This window comes from Lagenorhynchus albirostris, chromosome 11 (genome assembly GCF_949774975.1).
Source record: "Lagenorhynchus albirostris chromosome 11, mLagAlb1.1, whole genome shotgun sequence".
Lineage (NCBI taxonomy): Eukaryota > Metazoa > Chordata > Mammalia > Artiodactyla > Delphinidae > Lagenorhynchus > Lagenorhynchus albirostris.
Window position 1 is genome coordinate 63,283,183 of NC_083105.1, and position 6,156 is coordinate 63,289,338.

Below are 6,156 nucleotides of genomic sequence, written 5' to 3' on the forward strand. Positions count from 1 at the left end.
TTTTTGAGCCACCCAATCTGTGACACTTTGTTACGGAAGCCCTGGGACACTAATACAGAAGGGTTGCAGTTATGGGTAATGAGAAGGACCGGGGGATGACCATGGGAGTGAGTGGCTCAGATAGGGTAGAGGGCAAGGTCATTGGAAAAGAGGTCATGGAATGCAGAGGCCAAAGTACTGGGAGGATTACCTCTGTAGATATTGAGAGCTCTCAGAATTAGGACAAAATTAGCATCAGAGGGGGTGACAGTGAGGCAGGAGCCAAAACCTCAAGAAATAAGAGGAAGTAACCCAGAGATTGATAGACAAGTGGAAAAGAGGGGCATGATGGGTGGAATAGTCCGTTGACATGAGATTCAAAGCTGAGGGACTTTAGGGAAGAAAAACGGTCTGAAAGCACTGAGGAGTACAGAGGGTGCCTACACACCCACTGGCCTTATGGCACAGGGGCTGAGGGAGAGACAGCAGTGCCCACTTGAGAGGTCTGCAGGGAGGGCATCCTCAGGGAGAGCCAGGAGGTCAAAGGGAACATTCGAAGAGGCTGTGTCCATGAGAAGTTTGCTGATGAAGAGACATGAGCTTGAGAGGACCCAGTGGAAGGGTTTCGGGAGACGGGAACAGAGCAGGGAATGTGCAGGGCTGTGAGGATCAGAGTGTGGGAGACAAAGGGTCATCCCGCGTCAAGAGGATAGACTACAAAATATGGTGGCATGTTTATCCAGTTACCACAGAGGGACTCTTTTCACTGTAACCTTTTATACCTTTTGAATTTCATACTATGTGCCTGGGGAAAGTGGTGACGATGTGGAATGGTCACTGCAGACAGAGCAGAGGGACCAGGGTAAGGACAAGTCAAGGATTTTTCAAAGGAGGCTGGAGCCCAACGGAGGCTGAGAAGCAGAAACGTCCAGTGGCACAATCTGCAGGAAAGTGGGATTTCTGTGGTTCCTGTTTCTTCTCTTAGCAGGTGCAGAGGCCTGGTTCTAGGACTAGAAAAGGAAGATGGTGGGCTTAGTGCAAGGATGGGCTTCATTGAGGTGGCTGGCGATGTCATCCACCATAGGCTCCAGCCTGAGCAATAATAATAACATATAAGAGCAAACACATACCCAGCATTTACAGTGTGCCAGGCACAGTTCTAAGTGCTCACACATATTAATTCAGTTCATCCTCACCACAACCTTTTTAGGTAGGTATTATCTTTATCCCCATTTTAATATGAGAGTGAGGCTCAGAGAGCTTACGTAAGCTGCCCAAGGTCAAAGCTTGTCTGTGGAAGGCCTGTGATTCGAACCCAGGCAGTCCAGCTCCAGAGTCTGCATTAAACAAAGACAGAGGTTATGCCTGAGGGGCCTTGAAAGGAGCAGGATAGAGTGGAGGGGTTAAGGGGCAGGACTGAAGTTTCAATGCACCCAGAATGCAAGGGAGAGAGCATGCGAGAGCTGGGATGTTGTGGGCTGTGGGCCGAGAGTGGAAGAGTAGACTTCTATGCTCTGAGGCTAGCTGAAATGAGCCAGAAGTGAAAGCCCTGGGAGGCGTGAAGATCGAGGAACCGGGCAGTGGGTGGCGGAGGGCCACCCACAGGAGCACAGGAGTTGAACACGGGTCTCTGGTAAGCGCCGCGGATGATTCCTGCGGGAGGGTGAGTGGGCAGGGAAGAGTCCGAGCAGAGGGCAGCTGGGGCCTAAGGTGGCAGAAGCCACCAGAAAATCGGGTTTCCGTCGTTAACTCGTAGGGTAGCTAACAGGGTAGCACTGGGGGCCTTCTCTAAGGCAGAAGCGATCCAAGGAGTTATTTAAAAGCCTCAAAGTCAAGTATGCCACATGTGTTCTTTGTTTGAGGTTCTTCAACTTGAAAAGAAAAAAATCATTTCCTACGGAACAGTCGGAAAATACATGGCCACCAGGTGGCGCAATAGCGACAGCGCCCACCTAAGAGGTTTGCCGGCCTGAAGTGCCACTCTGTGGCGAGAAGACGAGATGCAGGGTCCCCTCCCTTCACCCCTGGTGACCATCACACCGCATCCTGGCTACTCTCTCCCCACACGCAATACACGCGTTGCACAAAGTACAGAGAACATGAATATGTGGACTTGGACGGACATAAACTGTCCCTGTCAGAGTCTGTTTCACCTGGAACCTCCCTCGCCAGTCCAGCCCCAGCTGGACCTCAGGGTGGGCACTTTTCCCACAGCCAGTCCCAAGGCAGGCAGCGTTGGCAAGGGAGCAGAAGGGACTCTGGGCCTGGTTGCCTCTCTCTTCCTGCCCCTTCTGAAGTCAGGACACTCTGCAGGGGCCCTTGCGCCCCATGCCGGGCCTCCCCTTTCATTCCTTCATTTCCTCATGCACCCACACTGTTGTTCACACAAGGAACATTCACTGGGCACCTAGTAGATGTGAACACTGAGCTAACTAAACCAGGGACCCAGGGATAAATGCGGCATGTCCCAGCCCTTGGGACTCACAGTTCTAGTGGGTGATGCCAGTCACTGGGTGACGGATCGTAGGAGAGCGCAGGTAGTGCTCTGATGGAGGGTGCCCGGGTGCTGTGGAGACCCCAGAAGGGGCTAAAGCCCAGTCTTGGGGGCTCAGAGAAGGCTTCCTAGATGAGGTGGTATCAAAACTAAGAACTGCAGGGTGGGTATGATGAGTCAGGCCAAGTGGGTGTGCGTGAGAGTTCTAGGCAGAAAAATAAAAATACCAAGGCCTAGCAGTGAGGGATCAAATGGAACATTCTAGCATAAATATGAGTGTATTATGGCTGGAGGACTAAAAGATAAGAGGACAGAGGTAAGCAGGAGACTTGAATGTATGATGGGAAGTTTGAACTTTATCCTGACAGCAAAAATGAGTCATTGAAAAGTTCAGTGCTCGCCATCAGAAAGATTCGTCTAGAAGTAGTGTGCAGAGTGCACGGGAGAGACCCAAGGCTGGGTACTCGGAGGCCGGTGAGGAGGCTGGAGCAATATTCCAGGCAAGATTCCGTAGGGCCTACACCTAGGCAGCAGGAGTTGAGTTTGAGGGTAGTGCACAGATTTTAAAGATTTCCATATGCTCCTTAAATGGTGAGGTTCCTGGAATTCCACTGGGCTCACTCCATCTTCATAAAATAATGCCTTTGAGATGCACCTGAGTTGTATGTATCTATAGCTTTTCCTTTTTATTGCAGAGTAGCATTCCATCGCTACTCTGCATGTATTTACATGCATGTATTAGTTAGTTTGTACATTCCCCTGTTGAAGGATGTTTGGATCGTTTCCAGTTTTGGGCTATTACAAATAAAGCTGCTCTGAACATTCTGTTCAGATTTTTGCGTGGATACAAATTTTTATTTCTCTAGGATAAATACCCAGTAGTGCAATCGCTACGTTGTATGGTTAATACATGTTTAATTTTAGAAGAAACTGCCAGTTGTTTTCCAGAGCTTGTACCATTTTACCTCACCGCTTGGCAGTGTGAGGGATCCGGCGGCTCCACATTCTCATCAGTACTTGGTTTTATCACAATTAACAAAAAAAAGTTTAGCCATCCTCATCAGTGTATAGTGGTATTTCATGGTTGACTTCATTTGCATGTGCCTAACACCTGATGAGGTTTAAGAGCTTTTCATGTGCTTATTTGCTATTTGTGTATCTGTTTTGGTGAAGTGTCTGTTCAAGGAGCTGACTCGTTCGTATGGGTTTAAAATGTGCCGAATCATCCACATGTCTGTCCCTGACTTCTCCCCTGAGCTTCAGATTTATATGCAAAGGCCTCCTGGCACCTTTGTGGAAATCCCTGATGGTGGCCTCCCCAGCATGTTCAAAACCAAAAGCGCCATCCCACCCCCAGTCCTGGGCTTCCCCAGTGGAAGAGCTAACGCTTGGAGGATTTACTATGTGCCAAACACCGTACTAAGTGCTTTCTTTACATGTTTTAATTAACTTAATCCTCACAATCATCCTATGAGGTAAGTGTGTTTTTACCTCCATTTTACACATGGGAAAATGAGACACAGAAAGGCTGACTGATTCTCCCAAGTTTGCAGAGCTGGCAAGTGGCTGGTAGGACCGTCCGGACACCTGAGAGTTACCCTAGATTCTTCTCTCTCTCCTCTCTGCATCTATTCATTCACTAAGGCCTGGACATTTCACCTCCTGAATATTTTATTTCATTGTCTACCTTCCTATCCTTATAACAACTGTTCTATTTCAGACCATCTTTTCTCTTGCCTGGACCATTGCTAAGTACCTTTTTTTAAAAAACTATTATAGAAAATTTCAACCGTACAAAAAGGTAGAGAGAATAATACAGCGAATATGTCCATTGCCCAGCTACGACTAATATAAACTCATGACCATTCACTTCACCTATACCCTCCACTCCCTGCTGCCACCTAACCTCATTATTTATTTATTTATGGCTGCGTTGGGTCTTCGTTGCTGTATGCAGGCTTTCTCTAGTTGCAGCAAGCAGGGGCTACTCTTTGTTGCGGTGCACGGGCTTCTCATTGCAGCGGCTTCTCTTTTTGCAGAGCCCAGGCTCTAGGTGCGCGGGCTTCAGCAGTTACGGCACGAGGCCTCAGTAGTTGTGGCGCACGGGCTTAGCTGCTCCACGGCATGTGGGATCTTCCGGGACCAGGGCTCGAACCCGTGTCCCCTGCATTGGCAGGCGGATTCTTAACCACTGCGCCACCAGGGAAGTCCCTAACTGTATTATTTTGAAGCGAATCTCAGACAGCATATTAATACATCTATAGATATTTCAGTATGCACCTCTAAAAGATAACTTTTAAAGAACATCATCACAATTACATGATTAGCAGTATTTATATTAATTATATTATATACTTAGCATTAGCAATACTTTAAATCCTCAACTATCTAGTCCGTGTTGGTATTAGTTATCTATTGCTGTGTAACTTAGTGGTTTAAAATAACAATAAACATTTACTGTCACTCAGTTTCTGTGGGTCAGGAATTCAGGAGCAGCTTAGCTAGTTCCGGCTCAGTGTCTCCTGAGATTGCAGTCACTTGAAAGCTTGACAGTTCCTGGAGGATCCGCTTTCCAGGTGGCTCAATCACACTGGCTGGCAATTCAGTGCTGGCTGTGGCTTGGGTCCCCTCTGCAAGCACTCTCCACGGGGCAGCTTGAACGGCCCTGATCCCATGCCTGGTTTCCCTCAGAGCAAGTGCACCAGAGAGCCAAGGAGGAAGCTGCAATGCCCTTCATGACCAAGCTGCGTAAATCACACAGTTCTGCAGTATTCGTCCCATTATAAGTACCAGCCTGCTTCCACGTAGAGGGTATGAATGCCAGGAGGCCAGGATTTTTGAGGGGTGGGTGGGCATCCTGGAGAATGGTTACCACAGGTTCAAGTTGCCCCAGTTCTCCCTCTCTCTCCCTCTCTCTCCTTTACAGTTGGTTTATTTGAATCAGGATCCAATTCAGGTCTACATCATTGCCATTTTCTTGATATGGCTCGTAAGTCTTAGCCTCTAGGTTCCTTTCCTTCTATTGTTGTTGTTGTTTTTTAATTGCGTTCTTCCTTCTTCGCCTTTTCTTTTTCTTAAAAAAGAATCTAGGTTTTTCCTGAGAGTTTTACTAGATTTTGTGGCTTGCATCCCCATTATGTCATTTAACATAGTCCTCTGACCCGTCTTCCCTGTAAACTGGTACTTGATCTAGAATGTAATATGCCTGAGATTCAACTTTTCTTTGGACGTGTTGCTTACTTCCATCAGGAGGCATACGTCAGGTTGTCTCTTAATATGATGTTGTTGGCTATTGATTATCATCTCCTAGCTTCATTATTTCATCAGAGTTAAAATAGTGATACTAATCCTGTAATTCCTTCATGTAATAGCTGGAGTACTTCTATAGAGAGAAACTTTTTTTTTTTTTTAAAGAAGATGTTGGGGGTAAGAGTTTATTAATTAATTTATTTTTGCTGTGTTGGGTCTTAGTTTCTGTGCGAGGGCTTTCTCTAGCTGTGGCAAGCGGGGGCCACTCTTCATCGCGGTGCGCGGGCCTCTCACTGTCGCGGTCTCTCTTGTTGCAGAGCACAGGCTCCAGACGCAGGCTCAGTAGTTGTGGCTCACGGGCCTAGTTGCTCCGTGGCATGTGGGATCCTCCCAGACCAGGGCTCGAACCCATGTCCCCCGCATTAGCAGGCAGA